General features: G+C 41.7%; 1 long non-coding RNA gene across 1 annotated transcript in view; it reads left to right on the top strand.

The window, feature by feature from the left end:
- Positions 1–26,699, top strand: part of LOC129137322 (uncharacterized) — a 323,240-nt gene that overhangs the window by 68,050 nt on the left and 228,491 nt on the right. The window contains exon 2 of the long non-coding RNA XR_010152318.1: positions 18,664–18,785. This is a non-coding gene — a long non-coding RNA (uncharacterized LOC129137322). The remainder of the gene's footprint in view (positions 1–18,663; positions 18,786–26,699) is intronic.

The following is a 26,699-nucleotide window of genomic DNA, read 5'->3' on the forward strand; positions in this document are numbered from 1 at the left end:
TTTTAATTACATGCAAATCAAGGGGCAGATTATGCAGAAATTTCTAGGAAAAAGGTGGTAACTTCTGGGTCACAGAGTCATTGTCATGGAAAGGGATGGTAACTTCTGGGTGTTGCTAAGGCGATGGTAAACTGACATGGGACACTGGTGGGTGTGTCTCATGGAAAGCTGCTTCCACCCTCTCCCTGTTTTAGCTAGTCCTCAGTTTTGTCCAGTATCTGAACCCTGCCTCCTATCTCAACAGCATGGTATCTTCTGTAAACAGTGAGTATGCAAGTTGACTTTACTGGGTTGCAGAGTGTATTGTGTTCTCAGGGACCTCAACAAGAGTTTTTTTCAGTCGAGTGCTGGGATGAATTAAGAAACCCATTTCCCATTTAGAAAAAAAAAAGTGCAGCTTATTCTCAGGGCAAATGGGAAATAGGTTAAGGAATGAAAAAAAGGGGATGAAATGCGAGTCAAGAGTAAAGATAATTCCTGATAGAACCTTGAAGAAGAGAAGAAATACATGGTGGTAATAGGAAGCAGAGATGGAATTAAGGGCAGGATTTATTTGAACTGGGAGAGACTTGAGTAGGTTTAGTGACTGGCAGGGGACAGAGCAAAGGGAGAGGTTGAAAGTGCAGGCAAAAGGGGTGAATGATGGACAGTGTTCTTGAGAAGAAGTCATAGGATCTAGAATGTGTGAGGAGGAAGGACCTTCTTCCTCTGGGAAGGAAAGGATTGTAGAGATGCATATATTTTGTAGGTGAGTGGGTAGATAGGCAGAGGAAGTGCTAGCTGATGTTTTTTGACTTGTGGCAATTTTGGTTGTAAGAACAGAAACGTACTTAAGCTTGCACAAGAGAGGTAATCAGTTAGAATTGCATGCAGAAATCCAAGTATAGGTGCTTAGTCCAAAAGAAATCTTATGTTTTTCTCAAATATTGAGAATCTAGAGTAGGCAGATCAGGGATAGTATCAGCTACTTAAGGAAATAATAAATAATTAAAGCTCTTTCTAGATATCTGATTGACCAGACTCAGTGTGTAAATTTTGCCCTCATGGCCACATGTTTACTGTATCTCAAGCATCATGTCTGGATTCCAAGCAGGAAAGGAGTGCTGATATGGTTTGGTTGTGTCCCCACCCAAATCTCACCTTAAATTGTAGTAATCTCCACATATCAAGGGCGGAGCCAGGTGGAGATAAGTGAATCATGGGGGTGGTTTTCCCCATACTGTTCTCGTGGTAGGGAATAAGTCTCACGAGATCTGATGGTTTTATAAATGGGTGTTCCCCCTGCACAAGCTCTCTTACCTGCTGCCATGTAAGATGTGACTTTGCTCCTCCTTCACCTTCCACCATGATTGTGAGGCCTCCCAAGCCATGTGGAACTGTGAGTCAACTATACCTCTTTCCTTTATAAATTACCCAGTTTCAGGTATGTCTTTATTTGCAGCATGAGGACAGACTATCACAAGTGCAAAAGGTACATATCAGTTGAGCCTCTTCATTTTTTTCAATCAGGAAAATTTTTCCCTGGAGACACTGGCAGTAGTTTACCACTTATATCTCATTGGCCAGAGAAGGTCATATAACTCTCCTATTTGCAAGAAGGTTTGGGGAGGCAAATATATTTACTTTATTTTTAAATTTTTAAAGAGACTGGTTCTTGCTACATTGCCCAGGCTGGTCTTGAACCTCTCAGCTCAAACAATTCTCCTGCTTCAGCCTCTGAGTAGCTGGGACTACAGGCTCATGTCACTGCACCTGTCAAAGGTAAGTATATTTCATTGGTATACAGTCCCCTCAACAAAATCAGAGTGTTATTCAGGGCAAAAAGGAGAAGGGAATGTGGATAGGCAAATAGCAACGTCTACTGCAGAAGAATGCATGAAAAAATCTCACCTGGGTGTGGCAGCTCATGCCTATAATCCCAGCACTTTGGGAGGCTGAGGCAGGAGGCTCACGTGAGGCCAGGAGTTCAAGACTAGCCTGGGCAACATAGCAAGACCCCATTTAGACAAAAAATTTTAAAAAAATTAGCCGGGTGTATTGGTGTGCACCTTTAGTCCCAGCTACTTGAGAGGCTGAGGCGGGAAGATTACTTAAGACCAGGAGTTTGAAGCTATAGTGACCTAAAATCAGGCCACTGCACTTGAGCCTGGGCAACAGAGTGAGACCCTGTCTCTAAAATAAAATTTAAAAAAATCTCAGAAAGTCCATCTAACCAACCGAAGTAGAGCCAGACCTTACAGAGTTTGGAACTGGGAGCTAAGATGCTCCCTGTCTAATGAACAGCAGGGAATTGCTTTCTTTTCCCTGGGTGTCAGCTCTGGTTTCCTTTCTCCACTCATCAGCATCTTCTGTTTATATGTTCTTTCTACTTGATATTAACCTTCACATACCCACATCGTGCTGGCTGCCCACATCACTTTCTTTCAGCTGCTTCAGTTTTGTAATTCCAAATTCAGGCAAATATCAGATTGGCTGATCCTAATTTTGTGAGCCAGACTTACAAATTTTTCATGACTGGCTAATCAATGAATGATGCATTGGACAGTGGAAGGGATCATGTGACTTGAATCTTGGCCGTGCTCTACATGCATACATGCTACAGGAACCATGTGAGGTAGTTTCCCCTTGAAGTTATGGGGAGGGGAGATAATACAGGATTTTAACTTACTTTGGGAAGTAGAAGGTCAGGTCTTATTCTAAGGGTGATCAGAGAAGAGGAAGTTAAGAAAATTTATGCTATAGTTTGGATATTTGACCTTCATCCTCACGTTGAAATTTGATTCCCAGTGTTGGAAGTAGGCCTAGTGGAAGGTGTTTGGGTCATGGGGGTGGATACCTCATGAATAGATTAACTCCCTCCCTGAGTGGGAGTAACGAGCAAGTTCCACTGTATTAGTTCCCTTGGGAGCTGGTTGTTAAAAGGAGCCTGGCAACTTGATCCCCTCTTGCTTTCTCTCTCATTATGGGATCTCTGCACATGCTAGTCCCCTTGGTCATCTACCATGAGTGGAAACTCCCTGAAACCCTCACCAGAAGCAGATGCAGGTGCCATGCTTCTTGTACAGCTTGTGGAATCATAAGCCAAACAAATCTCTTTTCTTTAGAAATTACCCAGCCTCAGGTATTTCTTTATAGCAACATGAATGGACTAATACAGTTCAGGAGACTACAGATCTGAAACAACTATGGAAAAAGAAACCCAGAAGATATTCACAACAGCATGAAGGGCTCAGATGAGTTTTGAGACCAGAATTTTGCTATTATTCCATTCTTTCTAATTATATGATTTCTTCCAGCAGAGCTCACAGCTAGTGAAGACGTGTGGGAGGCAATTACTGGATTCATCCAGGGCTGGCATTTTTCCATGTAGGTGAGAAAGTCAGACATTGATACAAAAGATTAAAATATTAAAAAAGGAGCTAGGATGATTGTCAGCTGTTGCCAAAAAGAAATCTTAGAATTTAAGATCTCAGAGATGTGAGATTTCTTGTTGGATGGATGACTTTATGGTCTGGGGTGTGATCATGAGAGAAGATGGTCAAAGAAGAGTGGAGGTGAAGGCCACTGAGTTGAGCGGGCAAAAGATTTGAGAAGCATAGATAGTGAATGGGGTGCTCAAATGGATACTAAAGTCACTTGGGATAGTGGTAGTGCTTGGAACAGAGAGGAAAATGGTACACCAGGATATTTAGTAAAAAAAGAGAGTGGCTAGGAATGAGTGGGTAACTATAATGTAAAGGCATAAAGAGTTAAATCTAGAACCATTTTTGATCCTTCTTTCTTTCTTACTATCCATACCCAACAACTCAATAGATCTTATAAATTCCATCTCATAAGACTTTAACCCATCTATGTCTTCTATTTCCACTGGCATCACCCTAGTATAAGTCATACATTTCCTCCCACCTTTACTATTATGATAACCATCAATAAACACTTTTGAGACTTTCCAAGCCATTCTCTGCATTGTGATTTATAATTTGTGAAATTATGAATCTTATCACTGCTTAAGACTCTTCCATGGCTTCCCACTGCTCTTAGGATAAAACCTATGTAGGAAATTGTATCAGTGTTCAAAATATTTGATGCTCTTCCTGGGTAAGGGTTCTACTTCCCTGTCTCACTAATGTTAATCATGGCCATGTGACTTGCAGGGTCCCTCCATGCAGGAGGATTATATATTCCTACTCTGTTGAACACAAATGTAGCCGCGTGGCTTGCTTTGGCTAATGGAATGTGGGCCAATGTGATGTGTGTTATTTCTAAGCAGAAGCTTTAAGGGCCAGATATATGGCTTCTCTTTTCTCTCTTTTTCCTCTTTTATAAGACTAGCATTGGCCCAGATAAAGACTGATCCATCAGTCCTGAAGGCAACATGAAGACATGACCCACATGGACGTATAACATGAATGGGAAATAAATCACTATTTTAAGACGTTGATATTTATTATTGTAGCAAAACTTAATACAGTCTGTAAGGCTCTGAGTGATTTAATGATTTGGTCTGACTTCTCCAGCCTTATCTCTCAAACATCTCCCCCTTTACATCACTTAATCTTATTTTTCTTCCAGATCCCAACTTAAATGTCACTTCCCCAGAAAAGTCTTTTCTAACTTCCCTTCTCCCTCGCAGCTCTGGACTAATTTAGATCACCTATTATTCTAGTTCATAACACCTTGTTCTTTTTATTCATGTCACTCAAACACAGTCTGTAATTTTTTTTTTGTGAGTGTGATTATCTGTTTACTCCAGGAGAAGGTAAGTTCAGAGAGGGCAGACATTACGTGGGTGTATTTCTTCATTATATTGCCGTGCCTGGTATACAATAAGCACTCAATTAAAATTTCTTCATCAAGTGGACAGATTTGAGTCCAGATTACAGGTGAGTCCAGAAGTCAGAGACAGTCTGATGCATCAAATATGAAGAGCTGGGGTGGAAAGCAAGAAATGGATCCAGTGCAAATGAAGACAGGTTGTGGATCAAAGGGAGTGGTGGTACGTGGAGAAATAATCAGATGCAAAAGTTTACAAAGGAGAGGTCACTTATAAGATGCCAGATGCCATTTCTACAGGCGGGGAGGTAGCTGTTCAGGGCAAAGAGCTGATGTGTACACTAAGCTACCACCCAGCCCTTCCTCTCTCCTTTTCTCATTTTGTTTTTTCTCATTCCATCAACTTGTGGAACATCTTCTGGATATTGGACTTTTTGGAGGATGCAGTAATAAATGAATTAATAGCTAGTTTCATGAGATTACCAAATGGAGAAGACAGATATGAACCTAGTAAGTCAGGCACAGTGGCTCATGCCTGTAATCCCAGCACTTTGGGAGGCTGAGGCAGGAGCATTGCTTGAGCCTAGGGGTTCGAGACCAGCCTGGGCAACATGGTTGATATGGTTTGGCTGTGTCCCCACCCAAATCTCACCTTAAATTGTAATAATCCCCACATGTCAAGGGCGGAGCCAGGTGGAGAGAATTTAATTATGGAGGTGTTTCCCCCCATACTGTTTTGCGGTAGTGAATAGTCTCACGAGATCCGATGGTTTTATAAATGGAGTTCCCCTGCTCAAGCTCTTTTGCCTGCTGCCATATAAGGGGTGCCTTTGCTTCTCTTTTTCCTTCTGCCATGATTGTGAGGCCTCCACAGCCATGTGAAACTGTGAGTCCATTAAATCTCTCTTCTTTATAGATTACCAAGTCTTGGATATGCCTTTACTAGCAGTGTGAGACCAGACTAGTACAATAGTGAAACCCTATCTCTACAAAAGCAAAGCAAAACAAAACAAAACAAAACAAAAACCAAAACACCCAAAATTAGCCAGGTGTGGTGGTGCATGCCTGTGGTCCCAGCTACTTGGGAGGTTGAGATGGGAGGATCACCTGAGCCCGGGAGGTGGAGGTTGCAATGAACTGAGATTGTGCCACTGCACTGAAAAAAACAAAAAAACGAAAATCAAAACAAATAAATAAACAAACAAAAAACAGTAATAGATGAATCTTTCAAAAGGGAAATTCAGAGACATGGGAAATTTCAATGAGAAATAAGCCTCTCTTCACCCTTCCTGTCTCTGTTCCTTCTAATCAAGTGTCAGGACATTGCCATTCATTCAGAGAATCAATTTCTAGAATTTTATTTATTAAAATTTAAAACTTTAAAATCAAAGTAATAGTTATACATGGTAACAAGTCATATAATACAGAAGTGTTTACTGACAAAAAGCAACAACCTTTCATTCCACCTGAAGTCTTCTCCCTAGAGGCAACTAACTTCTTCTTTTTTTTTTTTTTTTTTTAACTATTTCTGTGTTTAGTTCTGTTTGTTTCCACTAGAACTTTGAGCACTATACTTACATCTCTATTTTTTGGCTTATCTACTGCTGGCAATTTTTATTTCTGTTTACAGTGTTCTTCTCCTTAATCTTTGCCTGCCCCAGTTTTACTCATTCTTCATGGCCTCAACTTAGGAACCACTTTATTTAAAAAGACCATAATCCCGTGGTCATAGCAAATTTCTCCACTAATCTTCTGGTGGTCATGAGCTACTGTGGTCTAGGGTCACTCAAGATGATAATAACATTATTTCTGTCTGGGTCCTGTTCAGTTCATGTGAAATGTCACAGGCATGTTCAGTGGGATGCTGCTGGTATATATGGGGAAGGAGACAGATGAAGGAATATGGGTGGGGCTCTAACAGCACCAGCTACACTTCTACATTCTTCGTATTAATTCCTATAGTCAGTCTTTCCTCTGTCTTCCACCGTGTCTTGATGGAACTATATACTTTTGGTATATTCTACCTTCTTTTGTCAGTTCATGCTTTTCTCTTACTTTCCTGTAAGCTTCTGGGGGCAGAAACCATGTTTGATTCATCTTTTTATCCTTTCATGGCTTAGCAGAGGTCCTGCCACAGAGAATCTATTTACTCAATAAACGTTCACAAAATTGAATTGTGGGGGACACCATGGCTCCCCAGGGCACTATTAAATCAGATCCCTTCTTTCTTACCACCACCAAAGGATAATGTCAAGACATGGGCATTGATTCGGAGAATCCTTTTCCAGAATTTTACCTATTAAAATTTAAAAAAATTTAAATCAAAACAATAGATATACATGGTAACAAGTCATGAAATACAGAAACACTCACTGACAGAAAACAATAGGTGTTCACTCCACCTGCAGCTCTCTCTCCAGAGGCAGCTTTTTTTATTTTTATTTTTTAACTATTTCTGGTTTTACTTCTTCTGTCTGTTTCCACTAGAACTCTAAATAGTATACTTACATCTCTATTTTCTGACTTATCTATGGCATACAATTTTTATTTCTTCTTTGTGATGAAAAATGAGGATTTAGATTTAGTTCAGACAAATAACCCTTTCTCTTCTGTCCCCTTCTGAATATTTGGTGCATTTGTTTTTGGTTCTTCTAAATTTACATTTTCAACTTTATGCAATATAGTTTGTACACAGTTTCTATCTTCCCATTTTAAATTTTATCGGTGCTTTTTTCCTACGTTCTTTTTGAGATGGGGACATTATTTCCTTTCATTTTTCTTCCTGCCTCTACTCAACTCTCACCCTCCCCTTTTCTGTTACCCTTTTACTCTCAGGTTGCCAAGACACTTAACAGCTACATTCTGTTCTTTAACAAACAGTTAAGTTGTTCTTTGCCAATAGGTTGACACTGAAAATAGAATACAAACTCATGCTTTCGTTATTATAATTATGTAATGGTCATTCACACCTGGAGCAGGGATTGAACTAAAATTATATTTTCTTCTTTACAGATATAAAGTCACAACCCTTTGGTCACTCAAATAAGAATGTCCTAAGCCTCAAAGTTAAAAGATTTTTATGTTCTTACGGCAGTGGCTTAAAACCACACCACATTTAATTAGCTTCATATTTAGAGCATGACTTTCTCATAGTTTTTTAAGCCTGGAGTTTCTAATTGCTCTTTAACTTGTTGCCAAAAACATAATGTTCCTTTATCATATCTTCAGCTTTTCCACTCTCTCAATCAAATCATTTCTGTGTGTATTTCTTTGGTACATTCTCTCTTGAAAGACCTCTTGTTAGGAATGGGGAGTGGGGGATGGGGGGATGAATTCTTCTTTATTTTTGAAACATTTTAAAAAGAAATATAATTTTAAGGCCGAGTGCAGTGACTTATGCCTGTAATCCTAGCACTTTGGGAGGCTGAGATGGGCGGATCACTTGAGGTCAGGAGTTTGAGACCAACCTGGCCAGCATGGTTGAAACCGCATCTCTACTAAAAATACAAAAATTAGCTGGGCATGGCGGTGCATGCCTATAGTCCCAGCTATTCGGGAGGCTGAGGTGGGAGAATCACTTGAACCCGGGAGGGGGAGGTTGCAGTGAGCCAAGATCGTGCCATTGCACTCCCACCTGGGTGACAGAGTAAGACTCCATCTCAAAAAAAAAAAAAAAAATGAAAGAAATATAATTTTAGGTGTGATTGTTACCAACAATATTCCAGATTCTGAATGATCCCCATGCCAAGCCTCTGGCTTTCTCACATTTTATCTGTCTCATGCTGGCTTTTCTCATATTTTCAATTTTGTTATTCTTTGTGTCTTCATTTACTTGCCAGTAAAATGGGGATAAGAAGTTCAAGTTATATCACGGGAAAATGATAGGAAATATAACTCTTGACCCTCTTTCGGAAAAAAATCTACATACAAGCTATAGTCAACACCTACATATAAGGTTATTAAGCTTAAAACAGAATAAACATAGCTTGGGAGAAATCTTCCTGTGAATAGCATAGGGAGATTCTAAAGTACATATTACTTTTATTTCTGTGATAGGGGCCATTAATTCATGATCTTTGGATTGGAGCACAGCCTGATATTAGCTTCAGGACCAAGACTTTCCAATGCCTGAGGGTGGAAGCATAGATGCCATGTTGAACCACATGCCTGATCCTTGGTGGGTGCAAATTCTGTCTCCTGCTTCTCAGTTCTAGGGAAAAATCCCCATGCAGGATTGATACATGGAGAAGAAAAACTCCTGGACTGTTGCAGACCTCTTTCCTCTCAAAAGGAGCAGAGATCTCATTAAATCTATGTGATCTTATCCTCCACTCTGAAGGCAAACACATGGCTTTGGGTTACTCAGAATTAAAATGATTTGGAGGTTCCTTCTCACTATCCCTTAGAGTCTTGGTTTAAGGGGTACTTAGACAGATCCCACCTAACTCAGTAGACTAGGTTAAATTCCCTAGCAACATATGCTTTTAATTGGCCAAAGCTCTTTCCTTCTTTTTTTAAGTGGTAGATACTCAAATCAAACTTGTTTAAGTAGAAAGGGAAATAACTGAAAAGACCATGCAGCATTCATGGATAGCTCCATGGTGTGTATAGGGGCTGAGTTTATATTATGAAACTTGTCTGTCTCCCGTTTTTTCTTAACATTTGCTGCTGTCCCCATCTCTTACCTTCCCTTCCTCTCCTTTTCTTCCTCCCCTTCCTTCCCTTCTTCTCCTCTTCCTTCTTCTCTTCTTTCCTTCCTCTCTCTCCCTCCCTCCCTCCCTCCCTCCCTTCCTTCCTTCCTTCCCAGCCTGCAGAACTGTGAGCCAACTAAACCTCTTTCTTTATAAATTACCCAGTGTCAGGTATTTCTTTCTTTCTTTTCTTTTCTTCCCCCACTCCCCCTTTTGTTTTTTGAGACAGAGTTTCACTCTTTTACCCAGGCTGGAGTGCAGTGGCATGATCTCAGCTCACTGCAACCTCTGCCTCCTAGGTTCAAGCAATTCTCCAGTCTCAGCCTCCCAAGTAGCCAGGACTACAGGCACGCACCACCATGCCCGACTAATTTTTGTATTTTTAGTAGAGATGGGGTTTCACCATGTTGGCCAGGCTGGTGTCAAACTCCTGGCCTCAAGTGATCTGCCTGCCTCGGCCTCCCAAAGTGCTGGGATTACAGGTGTGAGCCTCTGCACGTGGCCAGGATTTCCTTTCTTCATAAAGCTGAATACTATTTCATTGTATGTGTAGAACACATTTGCTTTATCCATTCATCCACTGATGAATGTTTAGGTTGTTTCCATATATTGGCTGTTGTGAATAAGCCTGCAATGAACACAGGAGTGCAAATATCCCTTCGAGATCCTAATTTTGATTATTTTGGATAAATATCCAGAAGTAGGATTGCTGGACCAAATAGACAGCAATGCAATAATAGTAGGAGACTTCAGTGCCCCATTTTTAATAATGAATAGAAAATCCAGACAGACAGTCAATAAAGAAACAGCAGACTTGAATAGCATTGTATTTAATAGGCCAAATGGACCTCACAGATATATATATATACACACACACATAAACAGCCTATTCCACCCAAGTCCAGCAGTTTACTCATTATTTTTTTTTATTTTTTTATTTTTTTATTATATTTTAAGTTTTAGGGTACATGTGCACATTGTGCAGGTTAGTTACATATGTATACATGTGCCATGCTGGTGCGCTGCACCCACTAACTCGTCATCTAGCATTAGGTATCTCACCCAATGCTATCCCCCCCACTCCCCCCACCCCACCACAGTCCCCAGAGTGTGATATTCCCCTTCCTGTGTCCATGTGATCTCATTGTTCAATTCCCACCTATGAGTGAGACTATGCGGTGTTTGGTTTTTTGTTCTTGCGATAGTTTACTGAGAATGATGATTTCCAATTTCATCCATGTCCCTACAAAGGACATGAACTCATCATTTTTTATGGCTGCATAGTATTCCATGGTGTATATGTGCCACATTTTCTTAATCCAGTCTATCATTGTTGGACATTTGGGTTGGTTCCAAGTCTTTGCTATTGTGAATAATGCCGCAATAAACATACGTGTGCATGTGTCTTTATAGCAGCATGATTTATAGTCATTTGGGTATATACCCAGTAATGGGATGGCTGGGTCAAATGGTATTTCTAGTTCTAGATCCCTGAGGAATCGCCACACTGACTTCCACAATGGTTGAACTAGTTTACAGTCCCACCAACAGTGTAAAAGTGTTCCTATTTCTCCACATCCTCTCCAGCACCTGTTGTTTCCTGACTTTTTAATGATTGCCATTCTAACTGGTGTGAGATGGTATCTCACAGTGGTTTTGATTTGCATTTCTCTGATGGCCAGTGATGATGAGCATTTTTTCATGTGTTTTTTGGCTGCATAAATATCTTCTTTTGAGAAGTGTCTGTTCATGTCCTTTGCCCACTTTTTGATGGGGTTGTTTGTTTTTTTCTTTATACACATTTATTTTTTGTTCTGGAGACAGTAATGCAATATAAAACCTATTGAATGGTTACTTCTATGCCACTTATTTCTGCTTTTTTAAAATTATTTTTAAATTTACATATGCTTTTTTTGGATGTACAGTTCTGGGAGTTTGACAAGCCCATAGACATTGACTTCAGTACCTAATTTTGCATTTGTACCTTTGTATTTTTTTTAGATGCTCTCCTTTCCCCAAATTACAGTCAGCCCTCTGTATCCTCAAGTTCCACATCTGTGGATTTGACCAACCACAGATGGAAAATACTAGAAAAAAACTACAATGAAAAAAATAATGATACAGTAGAAGATAATACAAACAAAAAACAATGCAGTATACCAATTATTTATGTAGCATTTACATTGTATTAGGTATTATAAGTATCTAGATATGATTTAAAGTATATGGGAGAGTGTGTGCAAGTTATATGCAAATACCATGTCATTTATTTATTTATTTATTTATTTACTTTTTGAGACGGAGTCTCACTCTGTCGCCCAGGCTGGAGTGCAGTGGCGCGATCTCGGCTCACTGCCAGCTCCGCCTCCCGGGTTTACGCCATTCTCCTGCCTCAGCCTCCCGAGGAGCTGGGACTACAGGCTCCCGCCACCCCTACCTGCTAATTTTTTGTATTTTTAGTAAAGATGGGGTTTCACTGTGTCAGCCAGGATGGTCTCGATCTCCTGACCTTGTGATCTGCTCTCCTGGGCCTCCCAAAGTGCTGGGATTACATGCGTGAGCCACTGCGCCAGGCCTGTGTCATTTTATATAAAGGCCCTGAGCATGGATTTTTGTATCTGTAGGGGGTCCTGGAACCAATTCCCTGCAGATGCTAGGGGACAACTGTATACAAGCTTTGGGCTCCATTAAATTAGAATTTGCTTGGCTCAATTTCTTTGTTTATTGACTGGCTTTCCAGTGATTGCATGGTCATTGTCTGTTTTCCTTATTACTGTAACCCAACGTCTAGCGCAGTGCCTGGCACATGATAAATGCTCACTAAATATATAACAGGAAACTGCGGGTAAAGCAGTTCTCAGCAAACTCCTCCACTCCCAGATCAATCCTGGGACATATGCAATGCCTATTATGAGGACTTAGCGTTGCTTGAGCCACTGGGGCTCGCGTTCCCAGGAATGCCTACCAGTGTCTCAGCATCCTCTGTGTTCATGTGCTTCCTATTTTCTTTTGCTATTTTTCTATCACAAGGGTTTCAGTATCCAAAAACATCAAGTCTTGTTTTTCGCTAGCTTTAGTTTGCAAGATTGGAATTTTATCTTGGTCCTTTTTCCTGAATTTCTACTTGAGCCCTTTATGGTTCGTTTCCAAGTCTGGAGTCTTGATTCTGAATCCTAGACCCCAAGGAAGGGTTTCCTAATCTTGGATCAATCTTCCCAGTGTTAATTGCCTTACTGCCTGAGTTCTAAGAGGTGTCCAGTGTGGAGGCCCAGACTTGGATGTCTTATCATCTCTTGGATCCATGATTAATTAATTCCCTCAACAAATCTGTATTGTATACTATGTGCTGGGCATTGTGTTAAGGTGGGCAAAACAAAAATTATCATTGACTCTGCAGAGCTTTCAGTCTAGACTGGGTTGGGGGAGGAGTAAGAGAGAGACAGAGAAACAGAGAGAGGAACCAAGCAATCAAACAGACAAGTGAAATGATTTTAATAACAGTGCTGTAAAGACAGTAACTATGTGATTGAGATAAAGAACACCTGGGGGGCTGGGGGATGTGTGCCACCTTGGATTTGTGGCCAGGCCATGCTGAAGAGGTGACTGGAGTTGACACCCAAGGAATGAGAAGATGTTAGCCATGTGACGAGTGGAGAAAGTACATTTTGGAAAGAGGGAGCAAATTGCATGAAGACTCCAGGGTGGGAAAGAGCTCTGTGGGTCTGAAGAACTGAATTAAGGCCGTCTGGGGAGAGAATGGTGATGGAAGGAAGATGAGGTTGTAAGTAGGGGCCAGGTGCTGCAAGGCATTTAGGCCTTGGTAAGGAGCGTGGATTTTCTCCTATGTATTATGGTAAGGCACATATGTGTTTAAGCAGGGGAAACTCCTAATAAGATTTATGTTTTTAAAAATTTTTCAACTTTTATTTTAGAATCAGAACATACATGTGCAGGTTTGCTGCAAAGATATATTGCATGATGCTGAAGTTTGGGGTAAGAATGATCCCATTACCCAGGTTGTGAACATAATACCCAATAGGTAGTTTTCAGCCTTTTGCCCCCCTCCCTCTCTTGCTCCTCTAGTAGTCCTGTATTAGTCTGTTCTCCAGCTGTATACCCAAGACTAGGTAATTTATAAAGGAAAGATGTTCAATGGACTCACAGTTCCACATGGCTGGGGAGGCCTCACAGTCATGGCAGAAGAGCAAGGGACATCTTACACAGTGGCGGGCAAGAGAGAACTTGTGCAGGGGAACTCCCCTTTATAAAACTATCAGATCGACTGGGCGCGGTGGCTCACACCTGTAATCCCAGCACTTTGGGAGGCCGAGGCAGGTGGATCACGGGGTCAGGAGATCGAGACCATCCTGGCTAACACGGTGAAACCCCGTCTTTACTAAAAATATAAAAAATTAGCTGGGCGTGGTGGCACGCAGCTATAGCCCCAGCTACTCAGGAGAATCGCTTGAACCTGGGAGGCGGAGGTTGCAGTGAACCAGGATTGCGCCACTGCAGTCCAGCCTGGGCAACAGAGCGAGACTCTGTCCCAAAACAAATAAACAAACAACAAAAAACCATCAGATCTCAGGAGACTTATTCACTGTCATGAGAACAATATGGGAAAGACCCGCCCCCATGATTCAATTACCTCCCACCGGGTACCCCGATGACATGTGAGAATTATGGCAGCTACAATTCAGGATGAGTTTTGGGTGTGGACACAGCCAAACCATATCAAGTCCCCAGTGTCTGTTGTTCCCATCTTTATGTCCACACTTACCCAGTGTGGTACATATACACCATAGAATACTACACAGCCATAAAAAGAACAAAATCATGTCCTTTGCAGCAGCATGGACCCAGCTGGAGGCCATTATCCTAAGCAAACTAACGCAAAAACAGAAAACCAAATACCACATGCTCTCACTTATAAGTGAAAGCCAAACAGAGGATTTATGTTTTAAGAATATTCTTCCTCCTGCTTTGCAGAGAATAAGTGCCAGGGCAGGGCAATCCCTTTGCAGCCCTCCACGGTTTATGCAAACCACAATGTGAATGGTACCCTCTGGGGTGTTTCCTGGAAGCAGCACTTCTAGAAAGGCAAGAGTGGAAGGAGAAGATGATTTCAGATGGCTCTCCATGTGGGCTGTATATTATACTTCCCTGGGGAGTTGCTAAAGACACAGTCACTCAGGGGTGTCTCCACCCTCAGGCTATTGTAAATCAGAGCCTCTGGGAGTGGGGCCAGGCATCACTGTAACTAGTGTTGCGAGCCATAGCTTTAGGAGGATGTTACATCAGCCCAGGCAAGAGATGATGGTCATTTGGACTAGGATAGTGGTAGTGAAGAGAGAAAGAGGTGGAGGAACTTTGAGGTACAATAGACAGGCTTGGCTAAATGTGGATAGGGGATGAACGTGAAGAATCAAGACTTACTCCCAGGTTTCTGGTTGGGGAATTACTAGAGCAATGGTTCTCACTCAAGCATGCTTCCGGATCACCTGTAAGCCTTGTTAAACCACCTTCCAATCTAAAAAGTGACAAAATAGATGGAAAGAAATGAGGTTTTGAAGTTTTGTTAAATTGGAAAGTTTTCAGCCATGATTTCTTTAAAAAAAAAATGTTATTTGTTATTGTTGTTGTTGTCCTATCCTCTTTCTTCTGTCTTTCTGGTTCTCTTGTGACAAAAATGTTAAATGTTTTGCTACAGTCCCACGGGTCCCCCGGAAGTGGAAGTCTGGGCTGTCTCACTCAGTCTGCTGGTGTGGTTGGACACAGGGCCACAATTTTTCTATGGTGTTTGGATGTAGTTAAGTGGTTATTGTCCAGAGTTTTCTCTCTTGCTAGATTGCTCTTTTCCTGTTCTTTTTTGTTTTTGTTTTTTGGCAGAAAGATTGGGCTTTTATACAGGCTTTTTTGTTAGCTTCTTCAGCTTCAAGTCTGGGATACACAAAATGAAAAGAAACCAAGTGAGCAGACCCACGTGTTGTTCCTTGATCCCCAGCCAGTTTGCTTTCTCCTCATTTCAGAATCCTTTGCTTGTTTTATATGTAATGTCAAGGGTTTTTAGTTTTACTTAGTAGGAAGAATAGGGAAAATATATCTTTTTTATCTTCCCAGAGGCACAAGAACTGCAACCAGTTTCTAGGAAAAAAAAAAAAATGTCTATTGGTTGGGCACAGTGGCTCAAGCCTGTAATCCCAACACTTTGAGAGGCCAAGGCGGGAGGATCACTTGAGCCCAGGAGTTCAAGACCAGCATGGGCAACATAGCAAGACCTCTTCTCTACAAAAAAAAAAAAAAAAAAGAAAGAAAGAAAGAAAGAAAATTAGCCGCGCATGGTGGTGTGTGCCTGTGGTCTGAAGCTACTCGGGAGGCTGAGACAGGAAGTTCGCCTGAGCTCAGGAGTTTGAGGGTGTAGGGAGCCATGATTGTGCTACCGCACTCCAGCCTCGGTGACAAAGTGAAACCCTGTCTTGGAAAAAAAACAGACAACAAACAAACAAAAAACAATTTATAAGAGAAAAGTCTCTCTCTTATTGTATCTTCTTTTCCAAAAAAGTTATAAATGTTAAGAGCCTAGAGTATATCCTTTTATTCTTTCTCCATACACATTTACAAATATGCACATGCAAACACACACACACAGAATATTTGTCACTGTTTTTACCCAAACGAAATCATACTGTATATATTCTTGCAACTTCCTTTTCTCATTAATAATACATAATGGATACCCTTTTGGGCTAACAGTCATAGATCTAACTCATTCTTTATATTAGCTACTTAATATTCTATAATATGGAAGAGCCATGGTTACTTAACTTGTTTTTAGTTTTATTGCCTTCACAAATAATAATTTTATTTATATAGGATAGATTACCAAAAAAGGACAGATCAAGATAAACAGTACATGTACTATTTTTTTTTTTTTTTGAGATGGAGTCTTGCTCTGTCACCCAGGCTGGAGTGCAGTGACAGGATCTTGGCTCACTGCAACCTCCACCTCCCAGGTTCAAGAGATTCTTATGCCTCGGCCTCCCAAGTAGCTGGGACTACAGGTGTGCACTAACACACCTGGATAATTTTTGTATATTTTAGTAGAAATGGGTTTTGCCATGTTGGCCAGGCTGGTCTCGAACTCCTGGCCTCAAGTAATCCATCTGCCTCAGCCTCCTAATATGCTGGGATTACAGGCTTGAGCCACCACACCCAGCCAGTATATGTACTTTTAAGTTGAATAAACATGGCATGGTTATGGTTCCACAAAAGGCTCTGATGACTCACATTTCCCCAGTGACATGACAATATATGTTTCTTCTAGCGTCTTGCCAGCTCTGGGAGTTTCCTCTCATTTTACATTTTTTTTTTTTTTTTTGAGGTGGAGTCTCGCTCTGTCGCCCAGGCTAGAGTGCAGTGGCACAATCTCGGCTCACTGCAAGCTCCGCCTCCAAGGTTCATGCCATTCTCCTGCCTCAGCCTCCCAAATATCTGGGACTACAGGCACCCGCCACCATGCCCGGCTAATTTTTTTTTTTTTTTGTATTTTTAGTAGAGACAGGGTTTCACTGTGTGAGCCAGGATGGTCTCAATCTCCTGACGTCATGATCCGCCTGCCTCAGCCTCCCAAAGTGCTGGGATTACAGGCATGAGCCATTGTGCCTGGCCTCATTTTAAATTTTTGCCTTTGTCGGGGTGAAATAGTATCTCATTTTTAGTTAACATACATTTATTGGCCTGTTCCTGCCTTTTTCCATTTTCCTGTTGGGTGTTAGTATATTTCTCATCAGTTTGAGAGAACTCATTTTACAGTTTTATTTGTTATATGCATTGCAAATACATTGTCTCTGTTTAACTCCAACCTATTACCAGAGCATCTGTGAACATTTCCTCTAACACACTGAGCATGTTGCATTGTCCCTTGCTGATAATTGCTGTCTCTGCTAAAGGCTGTCTTCCTTAAGCTAAGGACCATTTTCTCAACTTTGTAGCTCTAGTCCCAAGCAGTTATTTGTGCATAGTAGGTGCTTAAAGGGTTTTTGAATTAATTGTTGAATTTCTATCTCAATTAAAATGGTCCCTCGCTGTTTTCCTTCCTTTGTACCTCCCTAAGTGACACATTAATTACAGATGTTCCATGAAGTGTCAAGTTAACCTGAACAATTACAACTTGAAGCAAAGAGCACAGCCCAAATAGCAACATCTTCATCCTCGGAGATGAGCTGTTTGCATGAGGAAGGACAGGAAAATTGCACCATCTGCCTGGATGTAGATGGAAAGACTTGGCTCCTGCAAGACATCGTATGAAGGGGGAGGGATGCCCTTACTTGTTATTCCAAGCTATGATGGCTATTTTCATGTTATGTGTCATTTGTGGAACAATCTGATGTTACGGTTGGCTCAAAGCTTTTATGCCTAATGATCTGCTTCAAGGAGAAGGAGTGAAATAATGAAGGAAGTCCTTAATCCTTAGTCCTCTGGACTGTCCCCCACTCTGGGAAACTAGAGAGGTCTGTGGTCAGCCAATGCTGCAGAAATAAAGTATGACAGAGAGTAGAGGGTTGAAAGGAGGTTTCAAGAAGGAGGAAGGGTGTGTGGAGGATAAGAAATGGTCCCCAGACAGTCTTGCTTCACTTCATTTCAAAGTCGTTTGCTAGTTTTATATATAATGTTTGGGGGTTTTAGTTTTACTTAGCAGAGAGAATAGGGAAAAGTGTACCTCCTTTATCTTCCCAGAGGCACAAGAATAGGTATGAATGGACATAAAGTATAAATGTATATAAGGGACTGAGTAGACAGAGGTGTCTGGGGAGCATGCAAAGATTGCAGAGATACCCCAGTCTTTGAAGTTAGACAAATGTCAGTTCTAATCTTCCCTATGTTACTGACTTACCCCATGTATTCAGACTAATTGATCACCTTAATGGCACAAGAACTGACAGCTACAGACACCAACCCCTCCTCCATCTCATCTCTCTGTGGCATTGCCACAGAAAATCTCCATGTTCTATTCTATTCCACATCTTGTTGCTTTTGTGTTATGACTACTGTTGCTGACCCTTGAGTCTGAATTGAAGTTTGCTTTTAGGCTGACCTCTTAGATTCAACCTTAGATGCAACAAGATTCATCTCATTTCTGGAGGGCACCCTTACTTACCCAGGATGAGAAGACTAGTTTTTCTTTTTTTTTTTTTTTCAGATGGAGTCTCACTCTGTCATCCAGACTGGAGTGCAATGGTGTGATCTCGGCTCACTGCAACCTTTGGTTCCTGGGTTCAAGCCACTGTCCTGCCTCAGCCTCCCAAGTAGCTGGGACTACAGGCATGTACCACCACCCCTGATTAATTTTTGTATTTATAGTAGAGATGGGGTTTCACCATGTTGGCCAGGCTGGTCTCGAACTCATGACCTCAAGTGATCCGCCTGCTTTGGCATCCCAAAGTGTTGGGGTTACAGGCATGAGCCACCGTCCCTGGCCCTGAGAAGCCTAGTTTTTCTCTTATTCCATTTTCATAGCTAATTCTTGCTCCTGAGACCCCAATGTCGAAAAAGCCCAGCTGTCTATGTAATCCTACCAGTCCCAGAGAGGGTGCACCTGGTCATGCTAGGACATCCTCCCTTGGCCAAATTAAATGTTCCTGAGCAGGGTCATGCCGTCTCATATGGCAGCTCCTGCAATAACCATGTGACATGAGTATGGTGAAAGAAGAGGGAAATGATGCTGGGCAGAATAACTATCCAGAATCAAAGTGAGCAAAGAAAATGTGAACAAGGAAAGTAAAATGAAGATGATAACATTCATTAATATGTGTTACTCAGAAAAACATTTAAAAATGTCAAAGAACTACATACAAAAATCAAAAGACAAAAAAGAAAACCCCGAGTAAATTGAAAGACATGGCATTCTCCTAATTAGGAAAAGTCACTATTTTAAAGAGGTACGATTCCTCCCTAAATCCATACATGAATGGTTACAATTGAGTCCCAATATTTTTGGAATTTAGTAGTGTATTAGTCTGTTCTTACACGGCTAATAAAGACATATCTGAGACTGGGTAATTTATAAAGAAAAAAGGTTTAATTGACTTACAGTTCTGCATGGGTGGGGAGGCCTCAGGAAACTCACAATCATGGCAGAAGGGGAAGCAAACATGTCCTTCTTCACATGGCAGCAACAAGGAGAAGTGCAGAGCGAAGTAGGGGAAAAGCCCCTTATAAAACCATCAGATCTTGTGACAACTCACTCACCATCAAGAGAACAGCATGGAGGTAACTGCTTCCATGATTCAATTACCTCCCACTAGGTTCCTCCTATGACATGTGGGGATTATGGGAACCACAGTTCAAGATGAGATTTGGGTAGGGACGCAACCAAACCATATCAAGTTGTTTGATAAAAACTTTCCTCTAGGGGAAAAATCATAGACCTAAGAACAGACAAGAAAATCTTGAAACAGAAGAATGATGATAAGGGACCACATACAATAACATATTATGAAGTTACAATAATAAAGCAGTATGGCACTAGTCCAGTGGAAGTATGGAACAAAATTTGAGAGTCCAGAAAGGGACAGATCAGAATTCAGTGTCCAATAAAAATGGAATCTCTCATTGGTGAAGGCAGGAAGGGGTTATTCCATCAATGATGTTGTGGTACAATTGTCTATTCATTCAGGAAATAATTAACTGAAATTCCAAACTTCATCAGACACAAAAATCAATTGAAACTTAATTAAAATCTAAATAGGAAAAAGAAACACTAAGGGTGTCATAACACTATTAGTTATCACAAAAGCCCTAAAAGATAGCTATTTGATCCCAGTTTTGAAGATGTAAACAATGAGACTCAGACAGACCAAGCGGCTTACCTGAGGTCACACAAAATCACACACCAGGAGTTCATAAGACATCCATAGTCAGTTTGTTGTTCTCCAGATGTCCCCATTAGGTAAATTTACCTTACAGTTTTCATTTAACCCAGCTCATAACTCCTAGCAAATGATTATTCTTTCTAGCCTAGGGTAGTACCCAGGCAGACAACCTGATGAAGACTTAAGTTTAAAAGACGATTCAGGGGCATACCTCCCCTCTCACATTGTGAGTGTTCCCCAGGGAGGGTCAGCCATTCCTTGCACAGACTCCATGGAGAAGACCATCAGGGGAAGTTGGAGCTGAATCAGACCCAGTGAGATTCTGGTGCTTTAACAGCATGGCTGCTGTTCTCACACTGCTATAAAGATACTGCCTGAGACCGGGTAATTTATAAACAAAAGAGGTTTAATTGACTCACAGTTCTGCATAGCTGGGGAGGACTCAGGAAACTTACAATCATGGCAGAAGGCAAAGGGGAAGAAGGCACCTTCTTCACAAGGCAGCAAGAGAGAGAAAGAGGTGAGAGAGCAAGGAAGGCCACACTTTAAAACCATCAGCTCTTGTGAGAACTCACTATCATGAGAACAGCATGGGGGAAACCGCCCCATGATCCAATCACTTCCCACCAGGTCCCTCCTTTGACATGTGGGGATTTCAATTTGAGATGAGATTTGGGTGTGGAAACAGAACCAAAGTATATTAATGGCTTAAGATTGTCCTGAGGGAAAATGAGCAGGTACACCCTGAAAAGATGGTAGGCCCCCTGCCTACCCACTCTTATCTCTTCTCACCAAAGAGTTTCTCCCTGGGGAACGGAGGCTCAGCCATGGCACACTCTTCCCAATCATGTTCCAGGACTGCGAGAGGAACTACAGGGGGCAAGAGACACAACATTAGGCACTCAATGCATTCAGGGTTGTAGTAGGGTCCCCATGGGGTGCTATACAGAATACAGGGAGGCATAGTTGACTCTAACCCTAATCTCTACTGCCTTCCGGTCACCCCTAGTCTCATCCATTTCTTCATCTCCTCACATTTTCTATAGCATCCTCCAAGTCTAAGTCTAAGCCTCCCCAAGTCTCTTTCAGACCTTCCTATTTCCCCTGTCCCTTCCAATTGCCTGTTTCTCCTGGTCTTCCTCCTCATCTCAGATTACTTCCCAACCCCTGTCTGTCTGCCCCCATCACACAGTTTGCCCCAGTCACTCCCCTGTGCTGCACATTCTAAACAGTCCCTCCACGTCGTTTCCGTCCCTCTACCTAATTCACAGAATAGAGAGCCCCTTTGGGAAAGATGTGTATGAGTTTCTCAGACAGAAGAACTGGAAATAAAATTCCAGGCAAAACCGCCATGGGGATAACCAGGGAAACATCAAGTGCTCTGCAAACAGAAAAATTTTCAGCCACCTGAGTGAGGTGAGCATTTGTGTGGAGTGATGGGAGCAGAAGCTTGAGATGCCGACATCAGCCATATTGTGAAGGATTCAGTATTCTACACTAAAAGAAGCTGGACTTAACCCAATAGGAAATGGAAATTAATTGAAAAGGAAGTTCTGGAAGGCACTAGCCCCCTTCTTGACGGGATTTATAAGATACAATGGAAATCCATACCAACGAATTTATTATTATTTTTTAATTTGAGACAGAGTCTCACTCTGTCACTCAGGCTGGAGTGCAGTGGCAGTCTTGGCTTGCTGAAACCTCTGCCTCCCAGGTTCAAGCAATTCTCCTGCCTCAGCCTCCTGAGTAACTGGGATTACAGGCCCCTGTCACAACACCCAGCTAATTTTTGTATTTTTAGTAGAGACAGGGTTTCATTATGTTGGTCAGGCTGGTCTCGAACTTCTGACCTCAGGTGATCCTCCCACCTCAGCCTCCCAAAGTGCTGGGATTACAGGGGTGAGCCACTGCATCTGGCCCCATATCAATGAATTTCCGTCTTAAGAACCCTGAAGATATCAGGAGTCCAAGACCTTCATCTGCACATTACTTTTAGTGATGCTGGTTATATAAACAGAAATGCATAAGGTTGGTGCTATCTAATAATTCTGTTTTTCTAGTAAGTCCAGGGAACCATAGCTGTCAAGCAGTGTATTGGATGCTGCTTGTGTAAATAAATCTTCCTTCTGCCTTCAGATCCTTTCTCCAGGCTCCTTCCTAAGGGTAATGGGGATCTCAGCCCCTGCTTCTACTCAGGGCAACCTTACTCTTCCCAGAAACAAACACTGTTCTCATATTCTGTCCATTCTGACCTCATGGACATTTAAACTCTTTTGCAATACATTTAAATTTAAATACATTTGCAATATGTTTGAGAACTTGGCAAACAACTTTTCTTTCTCTAAATATCTCTCTGTCTCTGTCTCCTTTACTGCCCCGTCCCTTTTTCTTTTTTCCTCTCTCTTGCAAAAATGTGCACAAAAAATTTTCCTATGAATATAAAACCAAAAGCATCATTATTTTATTTCAATTTATAATGGACATAAATTTTAATTTACTGGTATAAATAATCAACAGCTAAAACTGCACACAACAAACCTTGTTATTGACTACACATTGACAGAAGAGTCAAACTTTAGTTATAAAAAACTTAGGTCTGTGAGTTTTGACCCAGGGAAAAAAAATGGACTTGATAGAAATAATGACTATTACACAAAGTAGAAGACAAGATCAATAAAATTTGGTATGGACAATACCTAATCAATACATCAGATTTTGTTTCAAATTTTAAATGGAAAAGAATTGATCCAAATGAAAATAATTTCAGTAGAGTTAATATTTTTGGAAATGGTCTAACTGTGCTATGTAGAAAATTGATCAAGGGATTAAATTGGCTTAATGGAATTCACTCTGGAAAACACTTTCTGGATGAAAAGTCTATCTGAGTTGATATAATTCTAATTAAAAGTCTTGAATTCAAAATGTTCTCAGGGTCAAAAGAGCAAGAGCAATTGTCCTCAAAGTCAAAACAGAGGGGTTAAAATGATGAGGTCAAAATGTCCTGTGGCATAGCAACCATTTTAAGTGGACACCACGCTGGGCCACTTCAGTTTGCTGCAAAGCAGACCTTTTTATCTCCTCCCCCCAAAAAAAACAAACACAACTCTATGGCTCTGTAGGAATAAAGTAGTCACACAGGGATATTTGAGTCTGTTAGGTACCTGGAATACTAGTAAGAACAGAGAATAACATGTGAGAACATAAAGAAGAACATTTATAAAATGAGAATAAGAGTAGAACCTACTCTTGGGATATTATGAGGATCAAATGAGATAATCCCTAAATACACTTAACTTTGCTGGGAGTGGTGGCTGGTGCCTATAATCACAGTATTTTGAGAGGCCAGGAAGAGAGGATCTCTTGAGCCATGGGTTCAAGGCCTGCCTGGGCAACATAGCAAAACCCCATTTCTATAAAACATTTTTAAAAAATTAGCCGAGTGATATGGTTTGTCTGTGTGCCCACCCAAGTCTCACCTTGAATTGTAAAAATCCCCACATGTCAAGGGTAGGGCAAGGTGGAGATAATTGAATCATGGGGGCTGTTTCCCCCATACTGTTCTCATGGTAGTGAATAAGTCTCAGGAGATCTGATAGTTTTATAAATGGGAGTTCCCCTGCACAAGCATTCTTGTCTGCCACCATGTAAGATGTGACTTTGCTCCTCCTTCACGTTCCACTGTGATTGTGAGGCTCCCCCAGCCATGTGGAACTGTGAGCCAATTAAACCTCTTTCCTTTATAAATTACCCAGTCTCAGGCATGTCTTTATTAGTAGCGTGAGAACAGACTCATACACTGAGAATGGTGGCGCGTGCCTGTTGTTCGAGCTCCTCAGGAGGCTAAAGTGGGAGGATCGCTTGAGCCCAGGAGTTTGAGGCCACAGTGAGTTATGATTATGCCCCTGCACTCCACCTGGGAGACCAAAGATTTACATGTTAGTTATAAAACTCGGCTAAACTTAGAGAAACTTCTTATCCTTGTGCTCCTCCTCCAAACTCAACTCCTACCAACTCCTACTCCCCGTTTCCCAATGAATGCAGTGGTGCAAACACACTCATACATACCCCATCACAAGGAAATTCACAAAGTTCTGACCTTCTGCCATTGCTCTGGCTGTTCCTCTTCCTGTAATGCCCTTTCTCTCACCCCCAGTTGGAAGATATTTATCTGTTCTTCGCAACCCACATTAATGTCATTTCCTCTATACATTTTCTATTGGCTCTTCTGCTAGGATCCCAGAGCCCTTTCTCCATATCCTATTACCTCATATTATAGAAGTTTGTGGTTATATCCCCCCAAAAAACAAGTGTTCCTTGAAGACCTTTTTCTCTTTGAGTCCTCAGCACCTGGCAGCTGGCAGACACTCAGTAAATGTTTGCTGAGGCCAGATTTACTAATGACACCCAAATTAGGCTAACTCTTCCCATTTATTAGTGCAATCTGGTCTATTTTGCAAAGAGAATTAGATTGTATTGCCTTTGAATAGAAACACTTCTGGCTGGTAAGAGAAGTTCTAACGAAATGCCAATTTAAGTCTAGGAAAAAGATTCTGGAAGAGGTTCCACAGAGCTGTGCAGACTTTTGCCTGCAAAGATTTGTGACTGTTGGATTTATAAGAAGTGTTCCTCATCAACAGAGATTTCCTTTCTGACATAGTCAAAAGAGATTCAGAAACTATCCCCCTCACAGCTGCAGAAGCCTTAGGGAAGTAGGCCACGTTGGCTTCTAGAATGGTGTGATGCCAGGAGATGCATTGCATCTCAATTTACCATTGTAGTACGATAACTTACTGAGATGCTAACATGCTGAAGAATTACAAGAGTAAAAGTGCATTTGTGCTTTGGAATCTGAACTTTTTCCTCTCTCTGTGTGAGAAAGTAGCAAGGCCTTTGTCTTCTCTTTCTTCAATGTGTTTGCAAAGCAGGAAGGCAAAGTTCCAGGCCAGGCATGGTGGCTCATGCCTGTAATCCCAGAACTCTGGGACGCCAAGGTATGTGGATCATTTGAAGCCAGGAGTTCGAGACCAGCCTGGTCAACATGGTGAAACCCCACCTCTACTAAAAATATTTGATAGCTGGGCGTGGTGGCGGGCACCTGTAGTCCCAGCTACTCAGGAGGCTGAGGCAGGAGAATTGCTGGAACCTGGGAGGTAGAGGTTGCTGTGAGCCAAGATCGTGCCACTGCACTCCGTCCTGGGCAACAGAATGAGACACCATCTCAAAAAAAAAAAAAAAAAAAAAAAAAAAAAGTCAAAGTTCCTGAAAGACAACGTCTCTCCTTGGATTTTATGAAAACTTAAGACTACTAAGAAGATGAGACTAGGCGTCCTGGAAGAGGATGGGAGATTTGTGAGTGCCCAAAGTTGAGTACAGGGAGGAAACACTAAGAGGAAAGAGATTCCAACCACAAGAGGAAAGAGACAGAACTCTTTTTTTTTTTTTTTTTTTGAGTTGGAGCCTTGCTTTGTCACCCAGGCTGGAGTGCAGTGGCATGATCTTGGCTCACTGCAATCTCTGCCTCCCAGGTTCAAGGGATTCTCTTGCCTCAGCCTCCCGAGTAGCTGTGACTACAGGACTACTAGCCAGCCCGCCACCATGCCTGGCTAATTTTTGTGTTTTTAGTAGAGATGGAGTTTTGCCATGTTGGCCAGGCTGGTCTCAAACTCCTCACCTCAAGTGATCCACCCACCTTGGCCTCCCAAAGTGCTCCCAAAGGGAGCCACCGTGCCTGGCCAGAAACTCTTGGTAGTAAGATTGCTAATCCATGCCCCAAGAGAGCCTGAAAAACTTGAGAGGACTTTTGGGGAAATGACTGTGTAGTGAGCCCACACCCAGCATGCCCAGACTTTCAGCCCGTGAGAATGTTCATGCCCAGGCACAACATGGAAGCTGAGCTTGCCATTTTCAAGGTACCAGGTGGGCTCATTATAGATAAGGGGTATGGACTAAGACCAGAAGGGACCTCCCCAAATATTTTATTCCACCAAAAACCCCACACCTCTTAGGTGGGCTGGACAAGTAGTGTGACCTTCAGTAAAAATAATATATGTAGGCTGCTGATTTGGAATTTGGATGGAATTAAAGAAAATAAAATAAAGGGAATGACATTTCTTGCACATTCTTTATGGTGGTTGTGAATTCATAGCTATATCATCAGAATGCTTTGATGGAGAACATGAGGACATGTGGAACCTGGCCACTTACATGGAAGGTACCATCAACCCACATCTTCCCTGACAAGACTACTCCTTGCAGGTCCTCAAGGGCTCTGCAAACATGTCTTTGTTTCCTGATGGCTCAGAAGCTGTTAGGTCAAGGTTGAGCTCACCTGGGTGTGTTGCAGCTGGATGCAGATCAAACTCCT

The sequence above is a fragment of the Pan troglodytes genome, chromosome 18 (genome assembly GCF_028858775.2).
Source record: "Pan troglodytes isolate AG18354 chromosome 18, NHGRI_mPanTro3-v2.0_pri, whole genome shotgun sequence".
NCBI lineage: Eukaryota > Metazoa > Chordata > Mammalia > Primates > Hominidae > Pan > Pan troglodytes.